Source organism: Engystomops pustulosus, chromosome 8 (assembly GCF_040894005.1).
Source record: "Engystomops pustulosus chromosome 8, aEngPut4.maternal, whole genome shotgun sequence".
Lineage (NCBI taxonomy): Eukaryota > Metazoa > Chordata > Amphibia > Anura > Leptodactylidae > Engystomops > Engystomops pustulosus.
The window spans coordinates 67,854,527-67,871,426 of record NC_092418.1 but is presented as its reverse complement, the minus strand read 5'-3'; the positions used below and the strand labels follow the sequence as shown (position 1 = coordinate 67,871,426).

The following is a 16,900-nucleotide window of genomic DNA, read 5'->3' as shown; positions in this document are numbered from 1 at the left end:
TTCTTATGTTTTACTAAATTTGCCAAATAAAACCCTATTGTGGAAAAAAATCTTTCATTTTGGCATTGCTGTCTTCCAAGTGGCATAACTTTTTTGGCTACAGTGCCGGTTTGATGGCTTGTTTTTTGCGGGAGATGTTGTACTTGCAACAGTATCATTCTGGTGTACATATGTTTTTTTGAACACTTTTTATTGCATTTTTTGTGGGATTCAATAGGTAAAAATAATAATTTGGGGCAGGTTTTTGACAGTTTTTTTTTAACAGCGTTCATTGTGTGGGTTCAATAATTATTTAGTTTTATTCTATAGGTTGTTACGGATGTGGAGATACTATATATGTGGGGTTTGGGTTATGATTTAGACTTTTTTTTAGCGTTATATGTCTCTTTATATGATATGGGGCTTATGGGCATTTTTAGTGATTTATTGCTTTATTTTTATTGAAAAACATTTTTTGGACTTTTTTTACTACTTTCACTATGGGACATGAACAAGCAATCATCTGATTGCTTGTTCATGATAATACTCTGCAGTACTCATGTATGCAGGGTATTAGCAGTGTCAGCCTATGCACATGCATAGGCTGACACTGTGCCTGAAAGATGACGTCACAGACGCCATCTTTCAGGCACTGCCTTCAGGCATCTCTGGGGTCCCGATCGTACCCCAGAGTTGCCATAGCAACGGACAGTGCCCCCCGAAAATGGGGGGGGGGGCGATCGTGGGGGAAAGACCCCCCAAAGGCATTTAATGAGTTAAACACCCGCGATCAGATCCCACTCCAACTACGGGTGTTACACTGTTTTGTTGGCTATTAGTTATAGCCGGCACCCCGTGTTTCCCGATGTCGGTATCGGACGCTGAGGGCTAAATTACCACGCTCGGCGTCTGATATGTCGGATGCTGAGCGTCACCTGGTTAATTGTTTTATTTTATGATGAGATGTGGGTTCTTCTAGCTGTTAAATAAGGTAATCTCTTGGGCATCTGGTCAAAAGAAGGCTCATATTTATTTGAAAAACATATATAAGAACAAAATTCCGAAAATTCAGGGATCAGGTTGATACCTTTGAAGAAGCAGCTCCCCTGTAGTCAGACACAGACGCTCTGAGGCTGCGTTCACACAGTGAGTTTTTCAGGTGCAGTCTTTGATGTTCAAACCAGGAGTGGAGTGAAGAGTAGTAGAAGCAGCTCTGTCTCAATGATACATTCTCTCCCATTATGATCCACACCTACTTTTGGGAGCAGCTCTGCATCACCTGGCATTAATCACTTGGAGACTATATAACCCCAGCTCACACTCTGCTCTGGTTTTGCATCAAAACAGGTAAAATGCTAAAACTTTAGAAGAAGTTACAGAACAGTTTGAGGCTTTTTTTTTACAACTTTTTAATAAAATGTCTCAAAAACCCAGACTCTGCTGCATGGTGGATCAACCTCTAAGATAAATCAAGCAAGCCAAACCCTGTAGAACTAGAAAAGACACATGCAAATGTCTGTCCTGACTAAAGATAAATGACCCCCATAGAGCTGTAAAGCATGAGGAATGAACGGAGGAGCATACTGATCCCCAACCTCCATTTAGGGGGACTTTTATGTTGGGTGGGTATCCAGTTTTGCAATATTGAAAAGGTTAATATCAGTTTGAAAATATCCATACACTGCTTTGCCTGCATAATCCCACAGTGATGCCATGCCCCGAAAATAATCTGGATTTTCTTAACATGACTGACTGATACCTTATTTTTTAGTTTTTTTTTAACCCTTTTGGCTCCAGAAATTGGATTTCTGATAAGCAGCAGTTCTCTAGAGCCTCTTCTAGTTTATAAATAGCTGTGTTAGGATCATTACATCTCCATATCTATTGTCAAATGATTTATTTTGCAACTTACATTTGAGCGAGTTACCCTGGCATTGTGTCAGTTTTCCCCATTAGGGTCAGTCTTATTGGATACTATGGCCAACGTGCCTTGTCCTCCTGTTGATAAGCACAAAATTGTCATTGCACACACGGCTATGGATTGAATAAGGAGTCCGGTCATGACAGGTGTCTGCTATGATTGGACTTTTTTTCCCCAGACAATTTAGAGCTTAGTGACATGGGAGAAAAAGAGAAGCTTTTTTTATTGAGACAGTGAAAAAAATTAAAGAAAAGAAGCTAAAGGTCATCCCTCCAGAGACACTGTAACTCAGCAGAGGGTGTGACCTATGGGGCCAATGTTGCCATGTGCTGTTTGATAACCATGGCAACGCAAGGCCCAGTATTGGTTGTCAAATACTTATTTACATGCACAAGCCATTTTCTGACATTTTCTACAGACAAACTCCAAACTGCATATTGTACTCTATATGTTCACTGGTATCTCTGAAAATGAGAAAAGCGTTTAGAAAAGACAATGAAAGCTGTTTTAGCTCAGGATGCATCGGAGAGATTATTTTCTCATGGCAGTGCAATATCCACTAGTAATAATGTATGAAGTGAAATATTTTTCCTCACCGATTCATTATTAATAACATTTGTACTTTACATTTATTATTTAGATGAACTTAAAATGGAACAAGAACCTCTTCAATGTAAAGAAGACATCTTCATTAGAGATATTAAGATTGCATCTTACTTGTGAACAGATGCCTTTTCTTGTAATACAAAATATCACAAAAATTATTGCAATGGCCAGTTGGGTATGAATAAGAATAGGCTATATACCTCTAGCCTTTGTAATTTGTTCAGATTGGGGAAATTAGGCTTTTAAAAATTCAATGTTTTTTATTTTCCTGCATGTTTTTTCTTTTTACAGTTTAGGAGAAAACTAATTATGTTATGATAGCTGTTCTCAAGGGTTTCCCAGGCACAAAACACATGCGTTTTCAATGCGTTCGCTACAGTAGAAACGCAACAAAAATGCCACGTGTGTCACTGGCCTTAAGCTTTAACAAATTCATTAAAATTATTCTTTAGGTTTTTTGGCTTTCCTTTTCTTGGACCCCTTTCTGCCCCCCTCTATCTACAGTAACACCGTTACCCACCAAGTCCTCTCCTGGCTTTCTTCTCCACCCTCCACTTCTATCCTGCTGTGGGTTTGGAAGGGATCAGAGGATTCTTTTTTGTCATTTGTTGCGATTGGGACTGCAGGAGGAAGCCATAGGTCCTGCCTAGTGGACTCTGTGCTGGTGTAACGGCCTGGATGCCCAGAGAGAGGTCTCTAAGTGCCTCCTCTGGGACACCTGCCAGGGCCTGTGCCAACATTGGTCATACCTTGGCACGTGCCGGGGTCCAGGGCCCACATAAGGCTGTAAATAAGGAATCCATGTGGATGAGGGGGTCTCTATCTAATGAATCCATAGGGCGGTGATGGCGAACCTATGGCACGGGTGCCAGAGGTGGCACTCGGAGCCCTTTCTGTGGGCACCCAGGCTGTTGCCCCAGGACAAAGTTCACCAGACAGGACTTAAATCTTCCTGCAGTCCTAGACAACTGAGATGCAGCTCTTGGCACTCTTTTAAAGTGTCATATCCTTGACTGATAGAACTGCAAGAAGAGTAAGAAGGTGTGAACAGGGACACAATATTTTTGGAGGTCCTACTACTGGCCCCACGATTCTTCCTGTACAGAGACACCCTGGAGAGAAGCTACAATGATGTATGAATTTGCCTTCCTGCTTTCAACTGTATTGGTGTCCTCAGGGGGCTGATACGATTGACTGTTGTGGAACAAAAAGAGCAATAAGTTACTGTTTAAATTGTCAAGTTGGCACTCGATGGTGAATAAGTAGGTTTTGGTTGAAATTTGGGCACCCGGTCTCTAAAAGGTTTGCCATCACTGCCATAGGGTATGAGAAGGGCTTATATAAAATAACTGAGGGGGCTGGAGCTGACCCTGACCCGTGCTATAGGTTCGCCACTGCTGACATATAGTAACCAATATGCACAAATAATGAATATTGTTAGAAAAACGTATGCCCATATTTTGTCTGCCCTTTTGGGTTGTACCTGAGTGTCATGTGACTTCAGAATTATTAGTCTGGGCTTGCGTGTTTCTACATTTCACCAGGTGTCTCTAGGGCCACCTATCTTGTTGTGTAATGGAGCAGGTATTTTAAAATAAATTGGCACTATAGAGGAAGTAGATCAAGAATAAGACATGTTTTGTCAAAACGCGGTTTGACAAGTTTGTACGATTCATCTTAGCATGGTTCAGTGTGCCGGACTTTCTACACTTTTATGCCAATGTCCCATGGTTTTAAAACCCCCTAGCAGAGATTTTATGACTGCCTAAGGATGATGCTCCCACATGTGCCGCTTTGTCTGCGTTTGCCGCGGCCCTATCGCATTGGCGTTTTTATGGAAACGACTGCGATCAGGAAGGAGCCGCCGGTGTTTTGCATTAAATTAATGCAAAACACCGGCGGCTCGTTCACGATCGTTCCTGTACGCAAACGCAGACAAAGTGGCACGTGTGGCATCACCCTAAGGGTGAAGACACACATGGCGTTTTTGGGCCGTTTTTGGGCCGTTTTTACTAAGTGCGTTTTCAGATCGTTAAAAACGCATGCGTTAAAAAACGCATCCGTTTTTTAAAAACGCGTGCGTTTTTTGAAAACGCATGCGTTTTTGTCCGTTTTTCATTGCGCAATTTCGGAAAAACGGACAAAAACGCATGCGTTTTTTAAAAACGGATGCGTTTTTAACGCATGCGTTTTTAACGATCTGAAAACGCACTTAGTAAAAACGGCCCAAAAACGCCATGTGTGTCTTCACCCTAAGGTGTAATGAGAATTGGGACAGGAAAACTACTAAACAATATTTAACTAATTGGGGATCATTTATTTATTGCGTTTTTTTCCCTCTCTTATAATTTCGACTTCTTTTGATAAATTTGCATATTTGCACCAACATTTGAAACTTTTCTTCTCCTAGAATAGTAAGCTGTGCAAGAATTTTCCATTTTGCCTTATATATCCTTAAAATCCAGATGTGGATGTATAAGATGTTGCAATTTTGATGCAAATTGCAGTAAAATGCTGCCATTTTGGCACAAATTAGTTCCAGTCCCAAACACATATAGGCAAAAGTTTATATGAGGGTTGCAAATTTTATTGAAATTAATATTTTACAGTGTAAACTTAAATACGACAAAAGCACATAAAAATACAACAAATTTGAATAAAATGTAAATATATCCAAAATATGTTGCCGATGGATTATGCCTCATCCAAGACATGAAAAATTTGCAGTTCCTGGTGCAGGCTCAAACATTAATTTAACCCCTTAAGGACGCAGCCATTTTACAGCTTAAGGCTCAGCCCGATTTTTTGGATTCTGACTTGCTTCGCTTTATATGGTTATAACTTTTGAACACTGTTACTTATCAAAACGATTCTGAGATTGTTTTTTCCCCACATGTTGTACTTCATTTTAGTGGTAAATTTTGGCAGATAAGTTTTGCGTTTATTTACAAAAAAAAGAAAATATGATAAATTTTTTGAAAAATTTGCCATTTTCGAAATTCTAAATCATTGCGTTTTCAGGCAGATAGATTTACCACCTAAATAAGTTGCTGAATAACATTTCCCATTTGTCTACTTTACATTTTCATAATTTCTGAAATGTCTGGATAATTTATTTTGATGTCACGCGGCTTACAAATAGAATATCGCTTTTCCGGATTTTCAGAATTGACTATTTTGGGGATAAATACAGTTTTGAATGAAATTTTACATATTTAGCATCAAAACCCCCTATATAATCTACCCATTTTCAAATCTGCACCCCTCAAGCTATCAGAAACAGCTTTTACGACATTCCCCCAGACGAAGGCTAGCGCCGAAACGCGCGTTGGGGATCATTCGGTCCGTGGGACACTTGGGACACACCGAACACTAGGGGTAAGCAATGCTCTCTCTACCTTTTTTGAATGTATCTTGGCTCAATATGTATACATAGACCTACACCTTCTCTTAGGATGCACTAGCACTTTGACTGGCCTGTTGAGACATTGTGGCAATCTACTATCTGCATTGTGCACTTTATAATATGAAGTGGTATGGATATGCATTAGCACTTTGACTGGCTTTTTTGAGACATTGTGGCGATCCATTATTTGCACTGTGCACTTTATGATATTTAGTGATCTCTCCGCCCCCCCCCCCATTGATGTGCCCACGGCTACTTGATTTATCCATGGTGATGAATGCCCATTCTCACCCACATCCCGATACCTGCATTTATTTTCCTTCCCCCATTTTTTATCTTGTATTTTAATATATATTTGCATTGTATATATTTAATAAAGACGTTGTCACTTCATCTTTGTGTGTAAATTGGCCTAATTTCTAAATAGGTGCTTGTGTTGTAGACTGGCCAATAGAGAAGGTCTAAAGTATTTGAGGAGCAATAATTACTAGCAAACATTATTAGATATTTTACTCCTCCCTATGTAACCCCAAAAGTGGTACTACTATGTATAAGATGTTGCAATTTTGATGCAAATTGCAGTAAAATGCTGCCATTTTGGCACAAATTAGTTCCAGTCCCAAACACATATAGGCAAAAGTTTATATGAGGGTTGCAAATTTTATTGAAATTAATATTTTACAGTGTAAACTTAAATACGACAAAAGCACATAAAAATACAACAAATTTGAATAAAATGTAAATATATCCAAAATATGTTGCCGATGGATTATGCCTCATCCAAGACATGAAAAATTTGCAGTTCCTGGTGCAGGCTCAAACATTAATTTAACCCCTTAAGGACGCAGCCATTTTACAGCTTAAGGCTCAGCCCGATTTTTTGGATTCTGACTTGCTTCGCTTTATATGGTTATAACTTTTGAACACTGTTACTTATCAAAACGATTCTGAGATTGTTTTTTCCCCACATGTTGTACTTCATTTTAGTGGTAAATTTTGGCAGATAAGTTTTGCGTTTATTTACAAACAAAAGAAAATATGATAAATTTTTTGAAAAATTTGCCATTTTCGAAATTCTAAATCATTGCGTTTTCAGGCAGATAGATTTACCACCTAAATAAGTTGCTGAATAACATTTCCCATTTGTCTACTTTACATTTTCATAATTTCTGAAATGTCTGGATAATTTATTTTGATGTCACGCGGCTTACAAATAGAATATCGCTTTTCCAGATTTTCAGAATTTACTATTTTGGGGATAAATACAGTTTTGAATGAAATTTTACATATTTAGCATCATAACCCCCTATATAATCTACCCATTTTCAAATCTGCACCCCTCAAGCTATCAGAAACAGCTTTTACGAAGATTGTTAACCCCTTGAGATCTTCATAGTAATTGAATCAAAATGGAGGTGAAATTTAGAATGGTCATACTGTTCCCTTATACGTTCATTTAGCACTAAAATTTACACATTTCCAAAATATAAAAAGAGAAAACCCACCATACAATTTGTTCTGCAATTTCTCCTGAGTGCAAAGACCCCCCACATGTGGCTGTGACTTGTTTTATGGGCGCACAGCAAGGCGCAGAAGGGAAGGAGGGCGCTGCAGCTGCCAGGATTTTAGTTTCCTCATTGGCCCCTTTTGAAGGCTATAAAATTTTCGCTTTTTCGTTATTGGGGCCATGTGACGGCATTTTTTTTGCGGGATGAGATGCTTTTTCCATTGTTTTTTTGAGTTATATGTCTCTTTATATGTTTTGGGGGTTTGGGGCATTTTTAGTGATTTATGACTTTATTTTTTTATTGAATAACTTTTTTTTTTACTTTTTTACTTTTATACCATGGGATATGAACAAGCAATCCTCTGATTGCTTGTTCATGATAATATTCTGCAATACTCATGTATTGCAGAGTATTATCAGTGTCAGCCTATGCACTTGCATAGGCTGGCACTTTGCCAGTAAGATGACGTCACAGACGCCATCTTACTGGCAATTCTTGCTAGTAACTCTGGGGTCCAGATCGGACCCCAGAGTTACTATAGCAACGATCGGCGCCCCCCGAAAACGGTTCGGGGGGGCCGATCGTGGGGGAAAGACACCCCAGATACTTGTTAGATGCCGCGGTCGCGCTGACCGCGGCATCTAAAGGGTTAAGCACCCGCGATCGGAGACAACTCCGATCGCGGGTGTTACACTGGGGTGCCGGCTATTAGTTACAGCCGGCACCCCGTGTTTCCCGATGCCGGTTCGGCTCTGATTCAGAGCCGAGCCGGCATAAGCGCCGTGGCGGATATATCCGCCACTGAGCGCTAAGTCACTGCGCTCCGTGGCGGATATATCCGCCGCGGAGCGTGAAGGGGTTAAAGAAAATGTGAGCAGCGTGGAGTGGCAAACAATGTTACTCTTACTTACCTTTTATTGGTCTGTTATGTCTTATTTGTATTTGTACTCCATGATCTGTAAAGTGCTCCAGGATATCATGGTGTTATATAAATACAGATTTATTACATTGTTATTTTTAATATTCATACATATTAGATTAGTGTGCATGAAATAAATATAAATAAGTATAAATACGTTTATCTGAAAAGGGCATATTTACTGTCCAATATTCTTTTTTATTCCTTCCAAGCAGAACACTATTGCCTGCTACATATGCAGCGTCAAGATGGAAATACAGGGAGAAGTAAAGCCTGCTATCTCAATTACAGCATGAGAGTAAATGGACCTTGTGAGGAAGCAGTGATTTCTCCTCTGAATTGTAATCTGATTACGCTGTGAATGGCTCATAGTCCGTCCTGCTCGCCTAATTGACACAGCACCTGCTCCTGGCATTGTCTCCTACGTTATGTCCACCTGCACAATATCTAAGAAAGGTCATCAGTAAATAACCCCTCTGCCATGTTAATGTGACAACGTGTTAAATAATCTTGTGCCAGTTTGAGTGTAATAAACCAGGCAATGTAATACTGAGCTATAGTCTGACAATGTACATATGGTATAGAAATAACATCTAGCCTAGTGTGCGCTTGTAGTAAATGAAGCATGCCAGCCAAATATTTGTATAATGCCTTAACTGCTTAACAAATGTTAATTGTTCCATGGTAAAACTTTTACTTTTTACCGTGCCTGCATTATTATCATCTACCAATACTTCAGATATTGTCAGTAACGTCTATTAGTTTTACCTACTGCTTTTAAAGGGGTGTATGGAGAGGGCGCACCGCGATTGGTGCTGACACTGATTGTGTCATGTTAACCCTTTACATGCTGTCAGCATGGGTACCACCATCTTTCTGTGATGGTCGCTCCCTATGATGTCATCTTGAAGAGATCATCTGTCACCATGACAGCCTTGGGCCTTAATTAGGGCAATGCCACACATCACGTTTTTGGACCATTTTAAAGCATGCCTTCTCAGTCCATTCAAAAACACATGCGTTTTTGAATGCTTACCATGGGGTTGGCTGGTTTTAATTTGTTTCACAGCTGCCTACACTTCTAAAATGAAGATAAACAGGTTCAAAGCAGCCAAATGCAAGGTAAACATTCAAAAACGTGTGCGTTTTTAATGGACTGAATCCGCATGCTTCAAAACTTGTCCAAAAACGTGTGGCATCACCCTATGGCTTGAGGATTTCTCATTCATGCAGATCTTTTACAATGTGTCGGTGGTGCATATTTCCACTTGTATGGTGTTGCTTTATAGTCTGCATTCTTATTAATTATCAATTATTTATTTTCAGGATTGGTGCACATACCAAGTGTTTCAGTCCTCTTCTGCAGGGCATTCTCCTGCACCTTGTGCTCTTCTATGCCAACCTCTGCTGCCACCAGAAACCTGATGATGGGGGCCAAGGCAACATCACTTCTCCTGGATGGCTGGGAGGCTCCCCTGCCCCCCTGCTGGCCTCTTCCAAGGAACAGGAGCACAAGCCTCAATGCGGGACACTGGAACCCGCTCGCCTAGCACAGGTGTTGCTGCCGGGCTTAATTTGTACATTTTCAAACCTAGCAGTTAGGTGCTGAGACCTCCACCTCCTACATTGGGCGGCAGAGAATCGGCACATACAATGGGTGCCAGAGATAATCATGAAGTAAACTCCAAAAGCGATCTACTCTCTAATAGGAGTACATGCAATTTAATAAGTTTGCCAAAGTAGGATCAAATAAAAATCCTCAATGGCTCTGAATGTAGTATTTGTGCTGTCTTAATATATTGGACACTTGATAAATCTGACTCAGAGTACGGTCACACATACCGGTAGCACTGCGTTTACAGGGCATTTGTGTTTGCAGTGAAACGCATGTGATCGGTAAGCAGTCGCATGTGTTTCACTGGAAACGCTAATGAAAACGGGCCAAGGCACGACCCCCTGCGCTAGCGCTGAGCTTGTAAATGCACCGCTAGCAGTACGGGTGACCAAACGCTCAAAAAAAATAATACCCTTTTGACTGATGAAAATAATTTTTAACCCTTGAAACAGTGCTTCTATGTGTAGTGTAATGTATGACAACTATATTGCACAGGCGTGAACAAGGCCTACTTCTACATGTGTACTGCAACTGCATTCTCATATAATCTCAATTTACTGTGTAATTTACTGTATACACATTGTAAAATGTGACATAGTTCTGTCATATATGAGAGAGTGATACTTACATTTAGGACACCAGCTTTGGTAATTTTTTGCAGAATGTCCTAATTTATTATGCATACTGACATTTATAGCCACAGCACTATATTTATTTCTGCAGGGTGTAGTGCTTATCTAGCACTGGCTATTAATACATTCCTAAGGGGTTCAGGGTCAGTCACCCTTGAAAATGAATATGTTGGGCAAGAGATGTGCCTACATAATGTAACTGCTACTAACTTGGCAGCTACTAGTGTCATGGATTTATCATTTCAGCTGTGAGTTTCTTGCCTGTGCCAGTAAAAGATATTGCCTCTAAAAGTAATTCTTGGTGTGAAAATCTGGTAATATTATGTAATTGAATTTCAAAAACTGCCTCTAGAGGTGCAAAATACATATAGCACAGTGCTGTACTTATCAATTTCCTGCATAAATGGGCCTGACAATGTCTCATTAGAAATGTTTCATAAAAAAAAGAAAGCTTGAAATCTCTGTTGTTACTCTCTGGGATTTATAGGATATAAACTCTATTCTAAAGAATTTTACTTTGGTCCTGTTCCCAGTGGAACAGCTATATTACATTATTTAAGAATAAATTATGTAAACTTTGAGCATGCTTTCAGCATTATACCTGTATTACCATTTCAATTTTTGGGTACATCGGCTGCCTCCATTACAAGCTTCAGATCGCACCAAGGAACATATTACATAAAAAATATAAAGAGCTTTCTGTTCAGCTGAGCCAAGCAATGGAGCATTATAGTGGTTATGAATTATTGGTCAATTGCTTTGTGCTAGGGCGAAGGTGGGGAAATGGAGGAAAAGGAGTTATCTAAAGACAAAGCATTTTCATGTCCATCTATTTTAGCTGTGCATGAAGTATTGTATAAGTGAACCGGAGTAGTCTGTTTAGACATAACAATCTATTAGGATTCTTTAATAAATGTCTTTCCTTATCACACTTTATGTTGCAGATTGCATGTCTACTTAGAAAGAGCTTTGTCTGCATACCAATGATAACATGATAATAATTTAGCAACTAGTGCAATTTGGTGTGAGGTATATTATTCAATGGCTCTTATGGAGCTGAAATGCTCCTATGATCTTACCGCCAAGAAATTATAGGCAGTGGCCAAGCAGAAGGAGGCGTCCATTCAGAGTAAATGCCAAACAGAAGCTTGCACCATAATGGACGTGCGCCTAGTTGAGGCGCTCTCATCAACAGCCTGGTGCCGATGTGTCAATAAGACACTTACAAGGGGCACATGATGACACTGAATGCCCGATGGACATGGGAATATGAGCATGTTAGCTCTGATCTCCCACCCCTTACCTGAAGCAGCGTGTGGTCTGAGTTTGGACTACAAAAAAATGGTGTCCGGGATGCGGGTGCACAGTGGGAGCAAAGGATCCCCTCCCATTCACGGCCGAGTATGATGGCCAAGTGGCCACAGAGGACAGGAGATGAAGCCATTGTAGCCTTTAATCAGGCAAATAGTAAATGATTTATGAAAAGTCCCTACTAAATTGCATGTTCTTCCGTTCCTTAAGATCATATTGAAACCGCTCAAGGGAACCCTGTAGCTATTTTTCCAATGTCCCAAAATCTGGATCAGTGAAAAATTTTTCAGTGATTCCTATTTGCTCCTGCAAACTTCTAGTTAGGGTTTCTAATCTAGTTTTTTCATCATCCAGTAGTAATTTCATAAATTTAAGGGAACACTCCATGTTTTCCTATTCCCATCGATTCATAAAGGTGGGATTGAGGTATTAAGCCGCTGGGACTAGGGGGATACATAATCTGGGACTATGTTATTTTTAATGTAGTTATCAAGGCCCTGTACCCCCCCATCAAGTGCTCACATTGTCCTTATAGAGCAGAGGTCCCCAACCTTTTTTGCACCAGGGACCGGCTTTAAGCTAGACCAGTTTTCCATGGCCCGGTGGGGGCGGGGCTTTGGTCATATGGGGTGGGGTTATGGAGGAGTGGAGCTTAGTGCATACTTATAATATAATTATGACATTTATAATGAGAATGTGATTCAACTTACCATAGGTTCAAATTGAGTGGGAGCACCAGGCTTGTTTCCCTGAATCAGTGGGAGCACTGGGCTTGTTTTCCTGCAACAAGACGGTCCCATCTAGGGGTGATGGGAGACAGTGAAACCCAAAGTGTGTTCCTCATGTCCAGTCTACTCCGTAATCTCGTTTTTGCTGTTGTCATGGCAGAAAACCCAGTTTCACAAAGATAGGATGTTGGAAAAGGAAGCAGAGTTTTCAGTGCTTTGATGGCTATCCCAGGATATTCAGCCTGGACTTTAATCCAGAATGTTGGGAGATTTCAAGTCTCAAACATACTTTTAAGGCTACCATCATTTGCAATCTCAAGCAGTTGGTCTTATTCAAGCACGGACAAGTTCGATTCACCTGGCTTGTTCACAAATGGGTTGCGAATCCATTCCTTCCTAGTTTGTGGGTCTTTTGTGGTTGGAAAATAGCTGCTGCTTAGCAGCGCTACACACTGAACACCGGTATCGGGAGCCGCGTCACTGAAGCCAGTCTGCTGCCCCAGCACGCCCCACATAACATGTTCTTCCGGGGGCGTGTCAGTAAGGAGAGCCTGCCGCCCCACCCCGTCAGGAACACACCATGCTGTGCAGGAGGACCGTGTCACTAAAACCCGCCCTGTGACGTACAACAGGTACCATGCTGTGCTGTGGAGGGCTGCATCACTAAGACCCGCCTGACGCCCCACCCCGTCTTGCATAATGTTCTCTGCCGGGAGCTGCGAGCTGTCACGGCTATGGCAGAAAACATAAATCCACACAGAGCGAGCTCTGACCAGGCGCAGGGCCGCGGAGCTAGCTGGCGGTTGGGGACCTCTGTTATAGAGTTTGGTGAGTTCTCTAAAGGCACCTTTAATTGTATGTGTATACTTTTTCTGTTGTGTGTATGTTTTGTCCGAGAACACAGTGGCCACGATGTGGTATCTAGTCCTGTTTTTAAGAATACTGACATTCTTAATAAGAATATACAAAACAAGAGTACAAAGAGGAGGGTAGTGTAGATTCCCTTCCCTATTGTATGTCAGAATGCATCTTTTAATCCCTTCCTGGGGCAAAATAACATAAAAAAAAAAGTTTTAAAAAGTCCCAAAATCCCCTTTTGCAAAAACAATTTAAACCCTAGGTTGTCTGATTGATCCTACCGTATACTGCCATACTATATCGGTCATGCAGACAGATAATTGCTCCCATATGTCACTGGAAGCAACAATCTAATCCAAGATGACAGCACCCACGCGCCTCCTACTTTTTTTTTGCGATCAAAGGGTTAACACTTGCGAACAGTGCTAGCACATGTTGTTTTGGGGTTAAGGACTGAAAGCTATAAAAGTGGTAAGTAATTACAGGCTTACCATCAGGCTTGTAGAACAATTTATATCTAACTGGACTGCTGCTTCATCACATCCGCTGAGGCACTGGCTGAGAGTATTATGCATAGCCTGCTGAATCCATCACTTTATACAGTCTTGTACAAGTGATATGAAGCTGTAACTTACCTATTCCGATCAGTAAAATGGTATTTGCACAAATAGGCGAAAAAACATTCTATATTAGACTATAAACCATCAGTTTATGCATCATGATGATAACACACTAAGCACATCTTTTTACAGCTATTGCTATTCCTTTAAGTAATTGCTTTGGAATAGGGTAAATTATGCATTCCAATTATTTAGGTTATCAAGATATATGATCCTAATTACAACCCAATTTCATCATTACATCATTTACAATAAACTTTTATAGCACATAACATGCATGAAAAATCTGCAGGTATGTACTAAACCAAGATACAATGCTCTCTACAAACCTGTTATATAAATTAGTAGTAAGATACAAATATAATCTGCCCTGTTGAGCATGAAGTCTTATCTGCAGGTAGCATTTTATTAAACAAGAGGAGCTAAGCAGTTTATAGTTTTGTGCAAACAAATTTAGTATTTAGTATTTTTTAACCTATTAATTAAAAAAACTTACTTTTTCTGATCTCCTTTTTAGTGATGATCATAAAGGAAGGGATATCACTTACTGAATGAGATCACTCAACTGATTTTTAAGAGGAACCTGTAACTTTTACCCCATTAAACTAACAGCCACCTAAAGTAGGGTATAGCATTTCCTTCATAGAATTGCTTCTTATTATCTCTCCTGTTTACTTCTAAAGATCTCCACCCAAGTCATGTGAAAATTAACAAGTCTGATGTGATTTCTGATTAACGTGGCCATGTGCTCACCCAGACCAGATTTCAGACATAAAACACAGCCGAGTGGAGAAGGGAGGAGGAGTGAGCGCTCCACTCCGCGCCCTTCCCCTCTTCATAGAAAGCTGAGACATTGTGGCTCATTTACTATGGGTCGCGGTGCACTTTAGTCGGGCTGTTCACAAGCTTTTAGGCTAAAACAGCTTGCACGGTTATTTAACCCTTTAATGACCTGGCATTTTTGGTTTTTCAATACCATTTTTCACTCCCCAGCTTCAAAAATCTATAACTTTTTTATTTTTACACGTAAAGAGCTCTGTGACAACATGTTTTCTGCGTAAAAATTGCACTTTATAGTAATGGTATTGAATATTCCATGTCGTGTACTGGGAAGTGGGAAAAAAAATTACACATGCAGTCAAAATGGTGGAAAAATGCATGTGCGCCTTTTTTTGTTGGCTTGGATTTTACAGCTTTCATTGTGTGCCCAAAATGACTGGTCTACTTTGGGTCGGTACAAACACAGGGATACCAAATTTGTATAGGTTTTATCATGTGTTCATACATTTACAAAAATTGAAACCTCCTGTACAAAATTTTTTTTTTATTTTGCCATCTTCTGGAGCTTATAACTTTTTCATACTTTTGTGAACGGAGCTAAGAGTGGTGTCACTTTGCGCAACTTTTGATGACGTTTGCAACACTATCATATTAAGGACTCTATGACCTTTTGATCACTTTTCATTGATTTTTTAATATTCTTCAAAATGGCAAAAAAGTGTCATTTTCGACTTTGGGCGCTATTTTCCGTAACGGGGTTAAACGCAGTGAAAAACCGTTATTATTTTTCGATATATTGGACGTTTTCACACGCAGCGATACCTAATGTGTTAATGATTTTTACTGTGTATTTATATTTCAGTTCTAGGAAAAGGTTTTTTTTTTTTACTTTTTTATTTTTACTTTCACTATTTTTCCCTTTCGTACTTTAACCCTAGGTTGTCTGCCATACTACAGTATATTAGTATATGGGGATTTTTTCACTTCATTCACCTGAGTGGGGAAGCGACACATTCATGATTTCAGACGCACAATCTTAGTGAAACGGACAATGCACTTTCTGTGAACTCGAGTGGCAATGTAAGTAAATGTGCCCCATTGTATTTTTTTCACATTGGAATACATTGTTTTACTGTACTAAGTAGAATATATGTAATAAATGTAAAAACTCCAACGAAACCACTACTTCCACTAATCCTACAATTCTTTAGAAAATGACAGGAATCTGCTTCTCATCTTTTAGAGCAAGTATATTCTTTGCAATTACAATTACACGGTAGGAATAATGAATTGAGACAATGTAAAACAATCTTAATTATGAGGGCTTAATTGTGGTAACACTCCTTGCCGTCATGGGGCTGAGCAATGAGTAGTGCCCCTTTGTCAGCAGAATGATTAATACGACTATTAAAAAGAGGGGCTAATTATTTCTGGGAATATTAGACTTCCTGAATAAAAGGGTATCAGATTAAGAGGGAAAAGACTAAGTAAAGCTCAAAGCACAAGTCCCAAGTGATACTGCTAGAGAAAGACAATATATCTCAAAGTGAAATCTTCAGAGACATGCTAGACAATCCATACTAATGTAATGATTTTCCAATCATGTCCTGTGTCCCCTTCTGTCTTTTTTTGCTTCTGGCTTCCTGGTGAGATGTGTGGTCTAAGCTTTCAGAGATGACCAGGAAGACCAGAACAAAAATATTTGTATAAAAGAGCAGGATGGAGAATGACTAGCATCACCAAATATGCAACTTACCATAATGGCCAAATATATCTGGCAAATCCCTGTGTCATTTCCCCTGTGCAAGACTTCCTGCTCTGCCTTTTGATCACTCTCTTGAAGCCAATTTATACCTCAGCAGCTTCTAATGTGTTTCCTGAGACTCATTTCCTTTGTAGGAAATAGATTCTTTTGGAAATAGACTGTAGGTTATGATGGAAATTGTAGCTGTGGGTGTAGTGTTTTTAAGCGATAGGAATACCATTGAAGGTCATTTTATTAGTAATAAGATGGAAT

At 39.9% G+C, this 16,900-nt stretch overlaps 1 long non-coding RNA gene across 1 annotated transcript; it reads left to right on the top strand.

The window, feature by feature from the left end:
- Nucleotides 1–1,390: 1,390 nt before the first annotated feature.
- Nucleotides 1,391–9,706, top strand: LOC140074590 (uncharacterized). Its single transcript, XR_011849214.1, has 2 exons — nucleotides 1,391–1,601; nucleotides 9,666–9,706. It is a non-coding gene; the product is annotated as an uncharacterized lncRNA (long non-coding RNA).
- Nucleotides 9,707–16,900: the final 7,194 nt, after the last annotated feature.